The 22,772-nt window shown below is 41.6% G+C and overlaps 1 protein-coding gene across 5 annotated transcripts in view; it reads right to left on the reverse strand.

Moving 5' to 3' along the window:
• The window catches only part of LOC115141049 (semaphorin-6D-like), a 131,126-nt gene that overhangs the window by 102,335 nt on the left and 6,019 nt on the right, over positions 1–22,772 (reverse strand). For 4 of the 5 annotated variants that reach the window (XM_029679638.2, XM_029679639.2, XM_029679633.2 and 1 more), the window contains exon 2: positions 7,719–7,823. The exons of the other annotated variant lie outside the window; for it this stretch is intronic. The gene's annotated coding sequence lies outside the window, so the exon portion shown is untranslated. The remainder of the gene's footprint in view (positions 1–7,718; positions 7,824–22,772) is intronic. 5 annotated transcript variants of the gene reach the window in all.

A 22,772-nucleotide genomic window follows, 5' to 3' on the forward strand; every position in this document is an offset into this window, starting at 1 on the left:
GCATTTCAAAAAGCTCTGTGGTCTTTGTACTTGAATCTGTGCTTGAAACTCAGGCACTGTTTGTGGGCGCTGGACAGATTACACTCCGAAATACAGGGCTCTACAGTGCGACCGGGGCGGCAGGGTAGCCTAGTGGTTAGAGCGTTGGACTAGTAACCGAAAGGTTGCAAGTTCGAATCCCTGAGCTGACAAGGTACAAATCTGTCGTTCTGCCCCTGAACAGGCAGTTAACCCGCTGTTCCTAGGCCGTCATTGAAAATAAGAATTTGTTCTTAACTGACTTGCCTAGTAAAATTAAGGTTAAAAAAAATAAATACCCAACTGTGGGACCTTAGATGTATGTATGGAGGACAGAGGAAGGGGGTAGTAATTCAACAATCATGCCAATCCCTATTATTCAACACATAACTTATGTGATTTGTTAAGCCAAATTTGACTTCTGAACTCATTTTATGTTTGCCTAAACAAAGAGAAGGGAAAGGAAAGGGGGATACCTAGTCAGTTGTCCAACTGCATGCATTCAACTGAAATGTGTCTTCTGTATTTAACCCAACCCCTCTGAATCAGAGAGGTGCGGGGGGCTGCCTTAAATCGACATCCAGGTCTTCAGCACCCGGGGAACAGTGGGTTAACTGCCTTGCTCAGGGATGAATACTTATGCAATGACAATTTTATCGTGATTGAATTGCTATTAGACATTATGGAGTATTGTGTAGATCAATGACACAAAAAAAAAAAGAATCCCACTTTGTAAGGCAACAAAAAGTGAAAAAACTTCAAGGGGGTGTGGACTTTCTATAGGCACGGTACATGATCTGGAAGAAATTGGATATTGAATGCAGGAAGGGACGAGGGCCCTGGTGGAAGATGAATGAAGATGAACTCATTTCACCCACCCACACAGGGAGCAAGGGCTATGAATGAGCAAGTCGATAATATTGAGTATGGGGAGGGGACTCCGGACCAAGAGGTTTAGTGACCAATCCACCGGTGTCGGCATCCATAGAGAGGTCATTCATCATGGGACAGACAAACGGAAGTGGGGGAGGGCAGGTTTGCGATAAGAATGGGAAGTTCTGGATTGCACTACAAACTGGCTGCTAACATGCAAGGTCGTGGTTCGGTAGAAAAGGTAACAAGATAATGAAAAGCATTATAAAACACGGAATTGTGAAATGTTGTGGGAAATGCCATTGAAATGTACAGCCAAGTCCTAATGGAACTGAATGGGAGGAGTCAAAGAAATGTGGAGAGAGGTCAAGTAAGGGAAAGCAACTCTTTTATTGTCTATTTATTAATGAAATGGACCAGAAGTACTTCCATATAAATAAACTCCATTAAAACACAAGCAGAGTGCATTTATATTCCAGCAAACTGCTTGCAATTACCTATTTAGAAGACATACGTTGGTAATTAATACAGCAATCCCTGTAATGCTGTACCTAGGGAATGTATAAACATCAATTATATTAAATAGGAGAGTCAATGAGATAGAACTTGTAGCCTGCTGCAGCAGTCACAGCATGACACCATTACCAGTAAACATCCCCCTCAACGCTAACAAATGCTTCACTGGACAAAACCATCCAACTCCACCACGTATTTCTCCAAGAGAAATTCTGATTGGGGGTTTTGTGATCTACTACAAATACCAACAGTCTTCACATTGTAATAACCCAGAAGTCCCTTGACAGATAAAGAAGGGATGAAGGAGGAGGAAAAACAACCCGGCTCAGTGGAAAACATACCTGCCACTGTAAATCTCCAAGCCCTGCTCCCCTGTCAATATCGCTGATCAGACTGGTTCTTCCACATGATGCAGACATCTCCAAGTCCATTGCTGCTTACAGGATCAGTCTTTCACATAAACCATCCGTCTCATGGACCAGATCAATACAAGTTGTCTCTCCAGCACCCTGCAAAGGGTAGGCACTGTTTTTGTGGACGCTGGACAGAATACACTCCGAAATACAGGGCTCTACAGTGCGACCATTTTACTTGCATATGTGCCTAAATAATTTGCTGTGCGACCTGGAATTTATATTTAGGAGCACCAGTACACCTAGAATTTAAAAATAAATAAAAATCAGCCAGATGATATTTGTTGCAATGATTACTTCACTATACCGCAGCCCGAGTGTCCCTGAGAGTCCCTGAGAATACACAGTGCAGATTCATGACCGTCTTGCTTGCACCATTACTACAAAGAAATCATTTTGTTACTTCAAATATTTTTCATTGTGCTCCTAAATGTATTTGTCTGCTCCTACATTTTTCAACTTAGGCGGACACGTGCTCCTTGTTAAAAAGGTAAGGGCAGAGCCCTGAAACACAATACAGCACAGTAACTCTAGTCGCTGTACAGTGGGGCAGAAAAGTATTTAGTCAGCCACCAATTGTGTAAGTTCTCCCACTTAAAAAGATGAGAGGCCTGTAATTTTCACCATAGGTACACTTCAACTACGACAGACAAAATTAGAAGAAAAAAATCCAGAAAATCACATTGTAGGATTTTTAATGAATTTATTTGCAAATTATGGTGGAAAATAAGTATTTGGTCACCTACAAACAAGCAAGATTTCTGGCTCTCACAGACCTGTAACTTCTTCTTTAAGAGGCTCCTCTGTCCTCCACTCGTTACTTGTATTAATGGCACCTGTTTGAACTTGTTATCAGTATAAAAGACACCTGTCCACAACCTCAAACAGTCACACTCCAAACTCCACTATGGCCAAGACCAAAGAGCTGTCAAAGAGCTGTCAAAGAAACAAAATTGTAGACCTGCACCAGGCTGGGAAGACTGAATCTGCAATAGGTAAGCAGCTTGGTTTGAAGAAATCAACTGTGGGAGCAATTATTAGGAAATGGAAGACATACAAGACCACTGATAATCTCCCTCGATCTGGGGCTCCACGCATGATCTCACCCCGTGGGGTCAAAATGACCACAAGAACGGTGAGCAAAAATCCCAGAACCACACGGGGGGACCTAGTGAATGACCTGCAGAGAGCTGGGACCAAAGTAACAAAGCCTAGCATTAGTAGCACACTACGCCGCCAGGGACTCAAATCCTGCAGTGCCAGACGTGTCCCCCTGCTTAAGCCAGTACATGTCCAGGCCCATCTGAAGTTTGCTAGAGAGAATTTGGATGATCCAGAAGAAAATTGGGAGAATGTCATATGGTCAGATGAAACCAAAATATAAATTTAGGTAAAAACTCAACTCGTCGTGTTTGGAGGACAAAGAATGCTGAGTTGCATCCAAAGAACACCATACCTACTGTGAAGCATGGGGGTGGAAACATCATGCTTTGGGGCTGTTTTTCTGCAAAGGGACCAGGACGACTGATCCGTGTAAAGGAAAAAATGAATGGGGCCATGTATCGTGAGATTTTGAGTGAAAAGCTCCTTCCATCAGCAAGGGCATTGAAGATGAAACGTGGCTGGGTCTTTCAGCATGACAATGATCCCAAACACACCGCCCGGGCAACAAAGGAGTGGCTTCGTAAGAAGCATTTCAAGGTCCTGGAGTGGCCTAGCCAGTCTCCAGATCTCAACCCCATAGAAAATCTTTGGAGGGAGTTGAAAGTCCGTGTTGCCCAGCAACAGCCCCAAAACATCACTGCTCTAGAGAAGATCTGCATGGAGGAATGGGCCAAAATACCAGCAACAGTGTGTGAAAACCTTGTGAAGACTTACAGAAAACGTTGTCATTGCCAACAAAGGGTATATAACAAAGTATTGAGATAAACTTTTGTTATTGACCAAATACTTATTTTCCACCATCATTTGCAAATAAATTCATTATGTTGTGTGATATTCTGGATTTTTGTTTTCTACCTATGATGAAAATTACAGGCCTCTCATCTTTTTAAGTGGGAGAACTTGTACAATTGGTGGCTGACTAAATACTTTTTTGCCCCACTGTATATTATCATCAATGGAAAGTCACTTTACCCCTACCTACATATTACCTAAATTATCTCGACTAACCTGTACCCCCGCACATTGACTCGGTACCCGTCCCCCCTGTATATAGCCTCGTTATTGTTATATATATTTTTTGAACAAATAATTTCTTACTTAAAAAAACTACCTCTGCATTGTTAGTTTTAAGGGCTCTCAAGTAAACTTGTATTCAGCACATATGACAAATACATTTTGATTTGATTTGATTCAGATGTTTCAAGTCATGTTTCTGAAATTGCAAAACTGACCTAGGAATCAAGTATTTTTTTCACAAAAAAAAGAGGTAAAAGGTATGTAAATCAATCTGTAGAGAAAGATCTGCACTAAATAATAGGCTAGGGTTTGCTAATTGAATAAGCTGAATGAATTGCAAAATCACATCTACGGTACTTATGAATCCGTAGTTAACAGAACCTCCTCATTATTCTACTGAACCTTGCTGACCTCTAACACAGGGTTAGCCCAGGGCAAAGCTGTCTCAGAGCATTAGGGCTGAATCCCTCTCGCCACACATCCCAGCACTTTCCTGGTCGGGAAGGCAAAAAGCTTCATCCGGAACCCGGGGAGTCCACTTAAGCTAATTACCAGGTTGCACAGGCACGCTGCATTCGTTAAACAAACGAGCAGCCAAGTTAACATCAGGAGTAAGGAGTCCCTTCACTGTAATCATTCCTTTATTCTAATCAAAAGGTTTAAATTGAGCAAAGCCCTCTCAACCGTCCAAGCAACAAAGACTTCTGATTACATTCAAGTAACGAGACAAATAACTCAAGAGGAAGACAAGAGGAGGGCAAATATTTTAGAAAACTGGATTTCCACTTAGTCGGACTAACAAGCACATGGGCACAAACATTTGTACTTAAATGCTTTGAATTTGAAGCCCACAAGATTAGTCATGCCAATTGAAATAACCAGTATGGTATTGTTAAATTATTTCTAAGAAAGGGCGACAGATGATGAATAGAAAACTCTGAAAAATTCATGCAAAAAAATTATCACAGGCTTGTTAAGACAGTAAGCTAAACTATTGTTGATCACAAAAAAAATAGTAAGTGCAATGACCCTGAAAGTCCTACAAAACTGGCATGAATCCTTGCTGCTCCAATCAAGGAAATTGTTATCTGAGAATCTAACTGGGTAAGAAGATCCAAAAAGAATGTACATGGTAGTAATTGGAGTGATTCTTGGCAAAGGAGCAGCAGTATTCTGTAAAATTATAAACAGTGAGATGTCTCACAATTAATACATCCAGAGCCTTTTTCCTGACTCAAGATACATCCTATACATAGATAGGCTTGTTACGGACAGTTCAATGAACATAATCTGACAAGATTGGCACAAGGCAAATGTATCATCATAACTATAAATGATGAGGATCAATCAAAATTCCAATATTCAGAATTAGGAGTTTGTCAGTTCAAGATTGAAAAATACTTCAAAGGACAGCGGGGTTTTCCATTAATAATTTCCCCCTCCCCCTGCATTTCACTTTCAATATGGCAGCAGCTCTTCAAATTGCGAAAAATAGCGTCACTGGCCTGCCATCCTTCTGTCAGGTTCCACATGTTATGGCCAGAGAGGGCTTCCACACACATCTGACAAGCCAGCTATCCCCCACCCAGTACCTCAATTAACAAAGCCATCACCTCGAGAATTAACTTCTCTGTGTTGCCTTGGGGAAAGTGCATAGGTAACGTTTGAGGTGACCCTCGGAGCAGGTTTGCTCGCAGCAGACCTCATTCACCGAGCCCACTTTCTCAAGCCTTGTATCGCTGTGACTTTGAAGTGTGGCCAGAGACGGGCTTTGAAAAGCCAGCAATCTCCCCACCATGACCAGGCACAGGATTAGCAAGTCCCTGTAGGATTGGGTAGGAGGACAGGGGGTCGTTTATGGGGGGTAGTGTGCACGCAAGCATTTCCCCTCCGGACAGAGCTGGGGATTAACAAGCTACTAAGGAAGCAGAGAACAAGGAGCCAGCCTCTTTCTTGAGTTCCTCGGAAACCAATTTGTAGTGGGAGAAACTAAGAGAGCCAGCTAATTCTGCCCGTGACCTCTCTGCATCAACTTTCTCTTGTTTTGCTGCTCAGAGTCGAAAACTATTTTCCCAGGAAAAGAGAGCTGTGTCCAGGCTGTCAATGTCCCTCTCCTTGACAGTGGCTTTGAAAACAAGCCTCTACAGGGCACGGCAGCATAAGAGCCTGAGCGAAGGGGGGACTTCAATGACCGAGCATTATTTAGCATTTACTGTGTGAAGAAAATAAAAACACAATAAAACATCACTGAAAAAGTGTCATGTCAAACTGTCTTTGAAACAAATAAAAAAGCCTTGAAACTACTGAACACACTTGCATATTAACTAATAGGTCGTTAAATAGATCTGACAGAAGCATATGTTTTCAACTGGAACTGTGTCAGAGGAGAAGACAACCATTTGGGACACATGACCATAGATAGCTTTCCCACTAGCGTTTGTAGATTAATGAGGTCTTTGTCTTATCTCTGATTGAAAGGAGCCTGAGGAGTTTGCCCTCTATGTCTTTGTTGAACAGAGTCTCTTGTGGAAATGGAAGATTGGCCTGTATGTGTGGGTGTGTGGGAAAGCGAGGTGGACGGGCCACATCGGAGTTCAACTGACTTAATAAAGCTTCTCTCCATCTACCCCGAGATCTCCTCACCCCAATTATATGCCTGACACCTCTAACCTCACCCCCGGTCCCCAATCCCACATCCAGCGCTTGTCCTGCCCCTCCCTTCACCGCTCTTAAATCACTCAGCAGGGCTGGCAAGTGTCGGGCTGATGGTGGCAGTCATTCCCCAGGCTCCTCTCACTCTGTTTCTGGCTGTTTGAATTGGGCCAGGGTTGGGGCATCTCCTCTGAGCGCCCTGGATGGTCAAGTGGCAGGTGAGATGGGAATTATTGAGAAGAGAGAAGCTGCTGTTTAAGCGATAGAGGGTGCAGAAATTGCTATAATTATACCTGTATGTCCTCAAAATGTAAAATAAATGTAAATCACTCACTAACAGACACCAAACAATAACAAAGTACTGTAAAATGGGTCTTAGACTAATATTATGGACATATTTTTTTGACATTTGCACAGGTTCTACCCTCAGATTGGTCCAAGGTCACAGCTAGATTGCATCTGGCCAACCATCTGTTCAGACCCGTCCCGTGAGATGGCCTGTCACCAGCACACCTTGGCCCTGTCCTCTACTGTCCGTGGTCATGGTCACCAGGGACTGTCAGACCAGACAGGATGGGGGAATCCATGCAGTTGTTTTTTCAATACCTGCATGACTGGCAGGTTGGCCATCATGCAATTTAAGCCACTTTCCATCAAGGCCTAGACCTCAATCTGCTACTGTCATGCTAATGAACACATAACATGATAATATACATCTAATCTACTTCTACAAAAACAAAAAGCAAGGATATTTCAAAGTTATGAACAGGAGTTACCCCCTATATTTGCTCATGAAAATGACTCAGCTCTGTAGATTGATTAAAATATTTTATAAAATCTAATGAATAATATAGGTCATTACAGTGTCTTAATAACCTTTCACACTGCTTCCATTTATCAATCTGTCACTGGGTGCCTCCAGCCAGCAGACCTTGCCCCTATCCTATCAAACCACTCTTATCCAGAATTATTAAAGATCAAACAGTAAGAAGAACGTTCCTAGCCAGAGCTACAACTCCCAATCAACATTCATCTCACTGCAAATCAAATTCACGGCATTCTTACCTTAACTTTCGACAAATTTGACTGCAGAGATTCAGCTAGCTGATGCGGATAGATGATTGGCACTAGCTGGTTAGGATCGTCACCCCGAGTGAAGACATCCACAATCTAAACAAAAACAAGAATAGGAATGATTTAAAACGGGCAAATTCAAGAGTGACTTACAGTTAGACATTCACCATATGTAATGGTCTAGGCAAGAAATAGAACATCTGCTCTGTTTGGTCATTTTAATTCAAATACGGCTTTTCGAGCAAATGAAGATCTTCACACCTCGGAGGTCCTGCTTGTCACATCAATCAAATCCCTCTGCCGCCGTCATGCATCAATTAATATATTGTGAAGCAGGGTTCCTATCTGATACATAAAGTTCCTTTAGAACACCGACACAATTATATTAACGAGTGGACTATTTACTAAAAACAAGATGCAGCAGATCAATAATATTAGAAGGTGATATGTGCCAACCCTGCATAATAATTATGTATCGGTCAACCTATTTCCTCGCCGTCAAAATGTGCAAATAATTGTCCTCTATAAATAGTTTTTGAATTTTTCTGTGCTCCCTGACTGACATTTTTTTCAGTGGTTATTAGCGAACTGGACAGCCAAGAAACTGTATGAATGAAGGGCTATTATAATTTCGAGGCAGTTGGTTTAAGTAATTTAGAAAAGTATTTATAGATAGAGATCTCTTGGAGCGAGCGAACGATAGAGAGATAGATAGATACACTACCGCTCAAAAGTTTGGGGTCACTTAGAAATGTCCTAGTTTTTGAATAAATGCACATTTTCTGTACATTAAAATAATATCAAATTGATCAGAAATACAGTGTAGACAACTATAGTTTGGCAAGTCGGTTAGGACATCTACTTTGTGCATGACACAAATAATTTTTCCAACAATTGTTTACAGACAGATTATTTCACTGTATCACAATTCCAGTGGGTCAGAAATGTACATACACTAAGTTGACTGTGCCTTTAAACAGCTTGGAAAATTCCAGAAAATTATGTCATGGCTTTAGAAGCTTCTGATTGACTCAAATGATGTCAATTAGCCTATTGGAGGTGTACCTGTGGATGTATTTCATGGCCTACCTTCAAACTCAGTACCTCTTTGCTTGGCATCATAGGAAAATCAAAAGAAATCATTCAAGACCTCAGAAAAGAAATTGTAGACCTTCACAAGCCTTGGGAGAAATGTCCAAACACCTGAAGGTACCACGTTCATCTGTACAAACAATAGTACGCAAGTATAAACACCATGGAACCACGCAGCCGTCATACAGTTCAGGAAGGAGACACGTTCTGTCTTCTAGAGATGAACATACTTTGGTGTGAAAAGTGCAAATCAATCCCAGAACAGCAGCAAAGACCTTGTGAAGATGCTGGAGGAAACTGGTATAAAAGTATCTATATTCACAATAAAAACGAGTCCTATATCGACATAACCTGAAAGGCTGATCAGCAAGGAAGAAGCCGCTGCTCCAAAACCGCCATAAAAAAGCCAGACTACGGTTTGCAACTGCACATGGGGACAAAGATGGTACTTTTTGGAGAAATGTCCTCTGGTCTGATGAAACAAAAATAGAACGGTTTGGCCATAATGACCATCGTTATGTTTGGAGGAAAAAGTGGGAGACTTGCAAGCTGAAGAACACCATTGCAACCATGAAGCACGGGGGTGGCAGCATCATGTTGTGGGGGTGCTTTGCTGCAGGAGGGACTGGTGCACTTCACAAAATAGAAGCCATCATGAGAAAGGAATATTATGTGGATATATTTAAGCAACATCTCAAGACATCAGTCAGGAAGTTAAAGCTTGGTCGCAAATGGGTCTTCCAAATGGACAATGACCCCAAGCATAATTCCAAAGTTGTGGCAAAATGGCTTAACCTGTTGAGTGTAGGGGGCAGTATTTTGATGTTTGGATGAAAAACGTACCCAAATGAAACTGCCTATTCCTCAGGCCCAGAATCTAGAATATGCATATAATTGTCAGATTGGGATAGAAAACACTCTAAAGTTTCTAAAACTGTCAAAATATTGTCTGTGAGTATAACAGAACTGATATTGCAGGCGAAAACCTGAGGAAAATCCAACCCGGAAGTGCTGTTTTTCCTGAAAGCTCTCTGTTCCATTGTCTGCCTTCGCGCCAACCAAATGGAGGTATTTTGGATATAAAAATAATCTTTATGGAATAAAAGGAACATTTATTGTGTACCTAGGAGTCTCGTGAGTGCAAACATCCGAAGATCATCAAAGGTAAGCGATTCATTTTATTGATTTTCTGACTTTCGTGACCAATCTCCTTGGCTGCTAGCTGTTTATAATGTTGTCTGCTGAGATATGTCCTTACATAAACGCTTGGTAAGCTTACGCCAGGTGGATTAACAACAAACTAAGCTGTGTTTTGCTATATTGCACTTGTGATTTCATGAAAATTAAATATTTTTAGTAATTTAATTTGAATTTGGCGCTCTGCAATTCAGCGGATGTTGACGAAAATGATCCCGCTAACGGGATGGGTGCATCAAGAAGTTAAGGACAACAGAGTCAAGGTATTGGATTGGCCATCACAAAGCCCTGACCTCAATCCTATAGAAAATGTGTGGGCAGAACTGAAAAAACGTGTGCGAGCAAGGAGGCCTGCAAACCTGACTCGGTTACACCAGCTATGTCAGGAGGAATGGACCAAATTTCACCCAACTTATTGTGGGAAGCTTGTAGAAGGCTACCCGAAACGTTTGACCCAAGTTAAACACTTTAAAAGGCAATGCTACCAAGTACTAATTGAGTGCATGTAAACTCTGACCCACTGGGAATGTGATGAAAGAAATAAAAGCTGAAATAAATAGTTCTCTCTACTATTAATCCAACATATCACATTCTTAAAATAAAGTGGTGATCCTAATTTGCCTAAAACAGAATTTTTACTAGGATTAAATGTCAGGAATTGTGAAAAACTGAGTTTAAATGTATTTGGCTAAGGTGTACGTAAACTTCCGACTTTGTGTGTGTGTGTGTATATATATATATATCAATAAAACTCAATACTATAGCCAGGTTTATAGTGGAAGGCAAACATTGATTATTGAAGTAAAGGAAAGACCCGAACAACCAATGCAACTGTAAAGTACTCTGGAAATAACAAGAGCTGCAGCAAAAAACATGCTTCAGATGTCAGAAGAGAAATTACATTGACTAACGAAGCAGAAGAAAACAAGTTTCTTGACTGGTTCTTCTCTATTCAGAGAAAGGGAATTTAACAAAAGTGCACTTAGTTTACATTGATAAATGGGCAGATTATGAATCAAATCTGTTGACAAATCCTAGAGAGAGTTGGAGATGGCCAAATCACAGGGCATCTCAGAACACAATCTGTTCTGGCAATCTGCTTCAAGAGAATTAGACTTCACTTTGCCAGTTCCCCTTTCAGCACAGAGTGGTTTGAGAAATCTTTGGATTTCTTTCTTTGAATTCTCCACTCTCTGACAATATGGCAAAGAGATCTTTCAAACAGTGAAAAATAACAATCTGTTGGTTTCGTAAGTGATTTTGTTCCTCTGGATAGGCTGACACCTAGATTTAGGTCCAATTTTTTAAATGATGCCAGAGCATTTCCATGCTCTTGCAGTGCACGGTTCATGTTGTGAATTATAGCATATTATGAGGGTTATCCAAGTCCTTGGCCACAAAAATATACACTAAAGGAATCCAAAATCGGGACAAGGTCTTGCTTAACATGAGGGCCATCAATCACAATTAACATTTTGGAAACACATTAACCTGGTCATTGTTCTGGAAAATTCCTCCTGCCTGTCAATTCAGCAGAGTCTTAAGAAAGTTCATTTTCCCCTCCCATTGCAGTGTCTATTTATAGTTAGACTGAACTTGGTCGGTCAAAATCATCTGCGATTGAACATTCTTGGGGCCATGATTAGAGGCCATTGGCCTAAATCCAACACTACGACCTTATCTATTCCAGACAAAGCTAATTGTGACAAATGGTGAAGGTTGGGTATGTGACCTAGTTACCCAAAAACACAGCAGGTATTTCAACCTGTAAATACTTTTTTTTTTTTTTAAAGAAGCCACTGGACTAAAAAAAAACAGACCAGCTGGCAGCCACATGCTAACGCTGATTCCTCTATTGTCTCAAATTCTATAATAGCTCTGTTCATTTGTACTTTGTTCTATTTTCTCTATGCTCCCAGTATGAGAGAAAAAGGCCAAGAGCATAAAGAGAGAAAATGTAAACTGTAGTGTATCAATAACAGCCTATTTGTGGGTTGCGTGATATGCGTGGGCTTCTGGCCAATATTCTATTGTTTTGCTCTTTTTTGGTCTGTAGCAAAATGTTGATCGATGAATGCTGGTACTTGCCATCTGTAAGAGCTGTAATGGATCAGTTCAGAATTCAAAGCACAGCCTGGGAAAGAACAACACAAAATAATAACATATTCAACGCTTGTGTGCAGTGGAAACCAAATTCCATTTCAAGTTCAACAGCAAAACATGATTAACTCCAAAGCACTAAAAGGTCCCAGACTTCAAATTGCTCCCAAATGCCCAGTAGATTTATTTTAGAGGGTAGGGCTATGCATTTTATTTTCCTTCGGAAAGGAGGGGAAGGTTGCACAGTTTAATCAACACCACAGATCAATAAGACACCTGTTAGGATGCTCGTACTATCTGATTGGTGCACTGCGATCAACTCGTCAATGCAATTTCAAAATATATTTTCCTGGGTTCAGTAAACTTTCAAGGCTCTTAACATATTGTATGTGGAGCTCAATCTTATTTTCCTTCAAAACAAAATCCAAAAATGGTCTCAATTTAAAAGTACGATACGAAAGCCAGCATAAGAGTAGCATAAGCTAAACACCTTAAAAAAAAATGGAAAAATGGAAATGTAAATTGGAAGAAAAAAAAAGATCTGAGAGGGCTTTGAGACAACGGTGCTAGCATAATCTCTTCTGATTGGGTAACATGAGTATAGGAACGATTCCATCACCAAAGCTAAGGTAACAAAACTGGCCAGCCTGGGCTTCCTCTCAACTCTGAGTTAACATGTAAACACCATTACACAATCCACTGCTCGTAATCACAACTTGGTACGTAATCATGTACAACTCTGACAGCTGAAACATTTTACAGGATGTTTGTTTTATTTGCAACTTTATTCTACTCTTTTCAGGTGCTTCCATATATGGTTGGAAGGACAAACAAGCAGCTCACACACCTGCATGTTAACATGTGTTAACATGAGCATGTGCGATTCTGCATCGATTCTGAATATGGACCTTCAACAGTGAAAGAGGAGATTTCACAACCACATCTCCAAAGGAACCAGAAAAGCTTCATTAACCAGCAAAATAACACAAATGACAACAACCACAGATCTCGCCAAGTGGAGGAAGAGATGAAGGATAGGGATGGCGGTTAGGAGAGGACAGATATCTCCCAAACCCTGTGTCCCCCCCACTGACCTGGGAGCAGTTTGATTAATCACAGAGACTAAAGCGGGAAGCTGCTCATTATCCCGGATCAGGATCCGGGCTCGGAATTAAGATATTGGGATCATCTACAGCTGTGGACCACCATGTCACCGCGGGTGGTGCCCATTGTCCAAACCCTCCCCACAGGGGCTCCAGAATGGTCGTTGATCAAGCATATGTTTCAAGCTCCCCTAATTTCTGTTACAGTCAATATTAGCAGATATGTAGTAACAACGGTTTGCAGTTCAATGTCACGGACCACCTCAAACTACTTAAAGCGAGAGTGCCAGAATTTCTGTTCTGACAATGTTGATGATATCTCTGATTACTTGAGAAGAGGAGAGACATTTAAAACAGTCAATTAAAATGTAGACTTTGGGCAGATAATTGAGCCCTTCCTCTAGAAATGCATCAAGAACCATCCATTTGTGAGCAACAAATTGCCACCCAAAGATCATCCAAATATCATCGGTTGAGTTCAAGCTAAACCCTAGAGCTCTCTTGTGCATGTCATCCCATTGTCAAAACACTAGGAGAAAATGCAAGACTAGCAAGGGAGTTTTTCAGCTCTACATCAAATGTTAAAAGAACTGACCACAGAGATGAGCATTCCTACGGAATACCAAGAACATGTTCATCGGGCACATAGAGTACCCTGTAAAGGTCCTTCCTCCTCTCAGCTGTCTATTATTGTGGGTCAGTGTAGTATTGTGGGTCAGTGAGAGTGAAATCACAAGGAGCACACACACAGTCCAGCATAAGGGAGAGGCATGTTATGACTACTCGTCTCTCACCCTTCCTTCACCAAATGCCCATACTCTATGTCTTAACAGTGGGTAAGGTAAATGACTTGACCTCCCTCCTCCCCCCCTAACATGGCCTCCTTCCCCAGATAGCCCCAAAGAAATTCAATCAGTATTCAGGTCAAGCCACAACTCCACCTTAACTCCTGACCCCTGACCTCACCCGGCTCTCCTCAGACCATGACAGGGGTTTGCCTGTGTCAGGTTTTAACAAAGTCCTCGTGTCAAGGGGGGGGGATCAGCGGTCTAACCCTGTCAAGGCCAACACAATCAATCCAGCGGAGGAGTTCAAGGTGGTCTGACCCACACCTAACCCTGATGCTGAAACCATGGCGACAAGCTCAGCCAATGATTTTCCCATCAAACCCCCACCGAGAGTGTCTTGAGAAACAGTCCAGGATATGCTCATGTTTCAGGGCTGGCACTGGAGGACAATTACTATAATGTTTTAAAATTAACTTCGCTCTAGTTTCACTCGATCTACAACAACGTGACACAGCACAGTCTAAACATGAAGGATGAACAACCCTGCTGCTGGTATAACTGGGGACCACGGGGAGGGTATTAGCATAGCATAATTACACTGGGGAAAGATCCATGGAACAATAGTGTGGGACACCAGGGAGCAAGACATAGCCCACAATTTGCCATTGTGCTCCTTCCCCCTTTCTTACCCCATTGATATTGGAGAATAATGCCGGAATTCAGACTGTTAGTTTAACCAATGGTGCATTTAGTATAATAATAACCAGGCGGAGCACAGGGTTAAAGTGATTAGCAACCCTGTGCTGACACCTCACCACCCTCCACCAGTGGGGTATTATCATGCTAACCTAAAAGAGAAAAAAATATATTTGAAAGGAAAATATAGGAGGCAGGGACCTCGGAAGCCAAGTGAACACAATGCTTGCGAATTTCAGCCTAGTCTGCCAAGGCGAGCGGGTAGACAAATGGACATAGACATAATGCTAGCTGGTTAATTAAAATAACATAATTAAAAAGGTCTTGTGTGTGAATGGTCGTCTCAATGCAACCACTGACCTGAGTGTCCGATATATGTCCCTCAGAGCGCAGTCAGTCTCTCTCCATTACCGACTCCATTAGACATCTAACCAGACATTTCTTAGCACTTTTTCCAAATCAGACAAGCGTCTTGAGATACTGTTTGTTGGAACCTTTTTTTTTGTGACCATCTAATGGTCACGGACACAGACTGTGATTATAATAGTAGGTAATGGAACCATGCCTTAGAGTGTGAGTGGGAGGTAGGGGTCATTTCCGCTGTGTTGGCTATTTGGGTCCCTTCAAATTAGGTGACTAAAGATATACCCGGTTTACTGTACCTCTCTCCATCGCTCACTCCTCTCCCACTCCTCTCTCTGAGACGAGGCATTAAAGCAGTATCAGGCTCTGCAGTTGGAGACTTGTTTACCTTGAGTTGTCTTTCATACCGTCAGTCACCAGTGATCACCCCTCAGGGAGAGACTGTCGAGGCAGAGAGATAATGTGGGAAAGCAATAAAGGAGGATCAAATGAAGCCGCCTTGGAGGCACTGGGCAGGAGAAAGAGAACCTGTAGGAGTGCGTTTGTATGCGTCAACACAAATATGTTTACTGTATCTGTGTAAGACGAAACACATGGTAAACATCGTAACAGCCGTTATAACACACAAATACCCACCACACACACACACACACACACACACACACACACACACACACACAGCTGCGTGGATGAGTCACCACATGGTTAACTGGCACACCCGCGGAATGGGACGATTGAAGTGAGAAGGGGGGGCGGGGGGGCAATTGTACGCACACTGGTAGAATTATATGACACTTACCCCCTGGACCTCTACCCCCACAGACCGGTTTAAAAATAACCCTGATTCAGGCGAAAGGTGCTGGAGTTCAGAGAAACCCAGGAAAATGACTGCGATAGGAGTCTGTTACTGAACTAATCTTGCACCTCGTCCAAACCAAACAACTGATAGCATTATCACCACCCAGAGATGTAGACTTCTACTGTAAAAACCAGCACATACACCAACCCTCACACAGGCATAAACACACACACAGACGTTAAACAAAGCGAGGACTAGCCGACACTTGAATGCGATCCATTGTCATCCCTTCCCTAAGTGCATAAAGTACAGTACATGCTAAGTCTTGATAGACCCCGGACAAGTTTCCAGTAACAAGGTCGAACAAGACAGCTATTTATGGATAGTTGGGAAATTCGATGCAGGGTTTTGAACAAGCTAATAAAAACCCAATTGGCAGTATGCATGTCATTTAACACCAATGTGTGACAGACTAATATATGTATTGTTCTATAGTTGCATGATACCATAAAAAAATATATATAAAAAAATAAGAGGTTTAATCAAAACACTTTGTGTAAATGAATACCAGTCACCTTTTGAGTGCGTGCAGAGCCTGAATCGGGTATGATGAGGCATCACTGCATGAAGCAGTGGCTTTAAGCGGGAAAAACAATCTTAGGTTTTTAATTTCCTGCTTCATTTCTCGTGTCGGGCCCATAAAAATCCTAATTTCCAGAAACTGCAATAAGCTACTTTGAGACATGATCATGACTCAGAATAAGTTCTCCAGTAGCAAAACTCTAAATAGATTCCCCCCCCCCACGAGGTTATTGCATTGCGGTATAGGCTATATCTGTGAGAACAGGCACAATAACTGTGCCACAGATTTTAAGAACACAAACAAAGACTAATAGGGGGGAATTTCGACCAAAGTTAAGCGTGCATAAAAGGGAACGTAATTTTATTTTTATACGCTTTTCTCTATATACGTATTCTGATGTTACGCATGAGAATAGCATGCTATTCAGCCACTATACATTTGGGGTAGAGATCAAAGAAAGGAGGGTAGTGGCAGAGGTGTATTCTGGCATTGACTTCATTTCATTGACTTCAACACCTTCATGCAAAATGAAATGATGAATAAGGTCAAGCAACCTGTCGGTTCCAAGTGCAACAACAACTTTCTTTTTTCGAATAGAAATAAACACTATTCTCCATGCACTAATTTACAGAGCTATTTGAGTAATCCGTTTGGATAAGGGAATTGTACATATACACGGCAATTGTTTAAAATCTATTTTACCTTATGATCGCTGGTGACTAATGTAAAATCAGTCATATTTCTGCAAACTAAAAAGCATGTCAACATGACAGGTATTTCGTACTCTTTTTCCACAGTGAAGTATAAAATAGCTCTGCCGTTATTCAGAATTCTAATTGTAGGCCTAAGACTTTATAATTTGTGGGTCTGAAATTTGGAGACCCAAGCCGAGGCTGTAGCCTGTGAAAACCAGTACACACTGACAGTTGCGGCGAACCTACCGAGTTGATGTATGCACTCTAGAATTATTTAATTATATGGCCGGACATTTTTTTTTTACAATTTCAATCATATTAAATATTAGCCAATATCAGTAGCCACCATCAGTAATACCCAGAGAAATAGGCCTACAGTGCCTTCAGAAAGTATTGACACCACCCCTTGAATTTTTCTCAATTTTGTTGTTTTACAGCCTGAATTTTAAATGGATTACATTAAGATTGTGTCACACAACACCCCAGAACGTCAACGTGGAATTGTGTTTTCAGAAATGTATTAAAAATGTCAAATGTAAATGTCTTGAGTCAATAAGTATTCAACCCCTTTCTTATGGCAAGCCCAAATAAGTTGAGGAGAAAAAGAGTTTCTTAACAAGTCACATAAGTTGCATGGACAATAATAATAGTGTTTAACATGATTTTTGAATGACTACCTCATCTCTGTACCCCACACACATACAGATAATTGTAAGGTCCCTCAGTCGAGCAGTGAATTTCAAACACAGATTCAACCACAAAGACCAGGGAGGTTTTCCGATGCTTCGCAAAGAAAGGGACCCATTGGTAGATGGGTAAAAATAAAAATGCAGACACTGAATATCCCCTTTGATCATGTTTAAGTAATGAATTACACTTTGGATGGTGTATCAATACACCCAGTCACTAAAAAGATACAGGCGTCCTTCCTAACTCAGTTTCCGGAGAGGAAGGAGACCGCTCAGGGATTTCAACATGAGGCCAATGCTGACATTAAAACAGTTAGTTTTCCCCTGTCACAGCCATTAAACTCTAAGGATGGATCAAAAACATAGTTACTCCACAATACTAACCTAAATGACAAAGTGAAAAGAACATGTATCCTGTTTGCAATAAAGCACTAAAGTAGAACTGCAGAAAATGTCCTGAATACAATGCATTATGTTTGGGACAAATCCAACACAACACGTCTGTGAATATATTTAAGCATGGTGGTGGCTGCATTGGAGTTTTTTCTAGGATTAAAAGAAACAGAATAGAGCCAAACAGGCCATTTCCTAGAGGAAAACCTGGTTCAGTCTGCTTTCCAACAGACATAAAACACATTGACAAATATACACTGGAGTTGCTTACCAAGGCGACATTGAATGCTCCTCTGTGGCCTAGTTACCGTTAACTTAAAAATGTCTTGAAAAATCTATGGCAAGTGGTGAAATTTGCTGTCTAGCAACGATCATGAACAAATCCAGGTGTACAAAGCTCTTAGAGACTTACCCAGAAAGACTCACAGCTGTAATTGCTGCGAAAGGTGATTCTAACATGTATTGACTCAGAGGGTTGAATACTTCTCTAATCAAGATTGTGTTTTATTTTTGATACATTTTATACAAATATGACACATTTTGCATCGTTCCCTTACATTGTTAGTTTACCTTTCTTTTGTCTGTCAAGTCCGTGAGGTTGTTCCTGAGGGTCAATAATGTTTGACATTAGGCTAACATATTACACGTTGTTCCATAATTTGGGACATGTAGCCTATTTGAATCATTCATGGAGCACAGACCATACAGAGTGTCCTGTGAGGATCAGATGGTTCAGATTAGCCTGGCAATGGTTGACAATAGAGGTCGACCGATTATGATTTTTCAACGCCGATACCGATTATTGGAGGACCAAAAAAAGACGATGCCGATTATTGGAGGACCAAAAAAAGACGATACCGATTATTGGAGGACCAAAAAAAGACGATACCGATTATTGGAGGACCAAAAAAAGCTGATACCGATTATTGGAGGACCAAAAAAAGCCGATACAGATTATTGGAGGACCAAAAAAAGCCGATACAGATTATTGGAGGACCAAAAAAAAACTATACAGATTAAATCGGACAAATGTCTTTATTTATTTGTAATAATGACAATTACAACAATACTGAATTAACACTTATTTTAACGTAACATAATACATCAATAAAATCAATTTAACCTAAAATAAAATGAAACATGTTCAATTTGGTCAGAATGATGATATGATAAGAGGTAATGATTAATAAGATGACCGTTTATCCATGAAACATATAATTGTTTTAATTAACCTTTATTTAACTAGGCAAGTCAGTTAAGAACAAATTCTTATTTAAAATGATGGCCTACCCCGAACGACGCTGGGTCAATTGTGCGCAGCTCTATGGGACTCCCAATCACAGCCGGATGTGATACAGTCTGGATTTGAACCAGGGACTGTAGTAATGCATCTAACACAGATGCAGTGCTCTAGACCCCTGCGCCACTCGGGAGCCTTATAAAGTTTAATTCGGGGGATGGTAACTCTTTAAACAACCTCTTCTGTGGTGCCCCAAATCCTAATGAATTAATTGTTGCATGATTAATTTAAAAATCGAGTAACATTTACACATAGTTAGTTGATTAAATAAATAACAGTCATTCGATTAATGAAAGCACGACAATAGCAGTTTAAACCTGGAGCATGGTTCATGACGACGGGATCGTTGTCATCACAGTTCCAGGATTAGTGAAGATAATTAAGGTATATTGATAAGACTGCTGTTCAACCCCTATTGTACCCTTTTCTCACCTTCCAATATTTCATGAATTGAACATGGAAACATTCATGATGAATCAAACCGCTGTTGACTACAATGCTTTCCACAGTGTCAAGTTGGCTGGTAGTGGATCTCTATTCTGAATAGATCATTCCAGCTCATCCCACAGATGCTCTATTGGATTGAGATCTGGTGACAGGGTGGCCATTGCAGTAAACTGAATTGACCGTCATGTTCTTGGAACCATTCCTCAACAAGCCTTGTGGCATGAGGCATTTAACGTGCTGAAAAAAAATGAAGGGATGCACCTGATTGGCAATGACGTTCAGAAATCCTGTGGCTCCACTTTTATCAAGAGGCCCAATACGTGCCATGAAAATACACCTCACATCACACCACCAACCTGCAATGTTGACGCACTGCATTATGGATGCATGTACTCATGTGGTTCTCCATACCCTAGTCCTCCTGTCAGCGTGAAACAGCAGGAACCGGGATTCATCAGACCAGGCAATGTTTTTCTGATTCTCCAGTGTTTTCTCCATTTAGCACACTTTGTTTTTTGCTCCGTAAGGTCATCGACCTCCATACCCCATTCGTGTCAAGGTACAATGAGTTGTGCATTCTTTTATTGGTCTTTGGGCACCAATGTTGTACTGGACTGTTAGTTGACTAGCTGTATCCCATCTGTTGCTCTGCACATTTTGTGTCAGCCTCCTTTGTTGAAGTAGATTTAACAGATGACATCAATAAAGGATCATAGCTTTCAACTGGATTCACTGGTCAGTCTATGCCACGGAAAGAGAATGTACACATGTACAATGTTTTGTACACTCGGTGTATATTCTAGTGAGTCTGTCAAGAAAATTATAATTAAAAAGTTAAAGTATTTAAAGGGATGATTTCAGATAAATGTACTGAAACCTCTATTGAATGAAAACTCCACAAGAAAATCTGTTGGCCAGCAAGTGGGAGGGTTTCCAGAGATTGAATAAATGTATTTCAGCGTCCGCAAGGGAATCACACCTGATAAGCCCGTTATGCACCTGCATAAGATAAGTCTGAATACAAACTACTGAGAAGTGCCTAGTAAAGGCGTGCGTAAGAAAGGCGTACATTCCCTAAGTCTGAATCGGGCCCTAAATGCATAAAGATTACATGTATTATATGGCATGAAGGATGGATTTTAAGATGATCAAATTACATTTTTGTTGATGTTATTCTCCTACTTACCCTGCCTATTTCCAAATCTCTCTCCCTTTTTTACTAATGTCCTCCTCTCACACATTTTCTCTCTGAAGAACAGATCTTTCCTGCATGCTAACAAATTGTGGGTGGATTTCCAAGAACAACAAGCTCCAGCATGCACCCACATTTCAATTCCTGGGATGTGGTTAGGAGATTCAGTTCTGCACTTTAATTCTAGCCTAAAAATAAAAACATATATTTTGAAATCATGCAGGAACTAGATGGTTTTCAGCTACAGTGAAATCCATTGCATGATCACAAAAATAGACTATACAAAAACTGTATGAATGCGCCACCAGAAACAAAATCAACTTAATAAACCCATTATAAGGATTTTGGATACAGCTAAGCCAAAACACCAGTGAATCCAAAGTAAACATTCAGTGAAGTGAAAGGACAGATTGCTTCAGTTTCAACATGGGCAGCTAATCAATGAGGCAGGATGGCGGGAGGCTACCCTCATTATGAAGTGATTAAGAGATCATTTGGAACAAAAACCACTGCACCTTTAGCCCCTCTAGGACTGCGCCAATCAATAATGTGTGTGCGGCCAGAAGCAATTCACAGGAGGGCTTGTTTCGTTAACCTGCATTCTATGAGAAGATGAGCAGTAGAGTAAAAAGATCGCTGCAAAATATACACTGCTCAAAAAAATAAAGGGAACACTTAAACAACACAATGTAACTCCAAGTCAATCAGGAGTGGTTCTGCAGGTGATAAGCACAGACCACTTCTCAGTTCCTATGCTTCCTGGCTGATGTTTTGGTCACTTTTGAATGCTGGCGGTGGTTTCACTCTAGTGGTAGCAATAGACGGAGTCTACAACCCACACAAGTGGCTCAGGTAGTGCAGCTCATCCAGGATGGAACATCAATGCGAGCTGTGGCAAGAAGGTTTGCTGTGTCTGTCAGCGTAGTGTCCAGAGCATGGAGGAGCTACTAGGAGACAGGCCATTACATCAGGAGACGTGGAGGAGGCCGTAGGAGGGCAACAACCCAGCAGCAGGACCGCTACCTCCGCCTTTGTGCAAGGAGGGGCAGGAGGAGCACTGCCAGAGCCCTGCAAAATGACCTCCAGCAGGCCACAAATGTGCATGTGTCTGCTCAAACAGTCAGAAACAGACTCCATGAGGGTGGTATGAGGGCCCGACATCCACAGGTCAGTGAGCCAGAGAACACCAAGATTGGTAAATTCGCCACTGGCGCCCTGTGCTTTTCACAGATGAAAGCAGGGTCACACTGAGCACATGTGACAGACGTGACAGTCTGGAGACGCCGTGGAGAACGTTCTGCTGCCTGCAACATCCTCCAGCATGACCGGTTTGGCGATGGGTCAGTGGTGTGGGGTGGCATTTCTTTGGGGGGGCCGCACAGCCCTCCATGTGCTCGCCAGAGGTAGCCTGACTGCCATTAGGTACCGAGATGAGATCCTCAGACCCCTTGTGAGACCATATGCTGGTGCGGTTGGCCCTGGGTTCCTCCTAATGCAAGACAATGCTAGACTTCATGTGGCTGGAGCGTCAGCAGTTCCTGCAAGAGGAAGGCATTGATGCTATGGACTGGCCTTCATCATGTCTCGCTCCATCCACCAATGCCACGT

The sequence above is a fragment of the Oncorhynchus nerka genome, linkage group LG14, assembly GCF_034236695.1.
Source record: "Oncorhynchus nerka isolate Pitt River linkage group LG14, Oner_Uvic_2.0, whole genome shotgun sequence".
NCBI lineage: Eukaryota > Metazoa > Chordata > Actinopteri > Salmoniformes > Salmonidae > Oncorhynchus > Oncorhynchus nerka.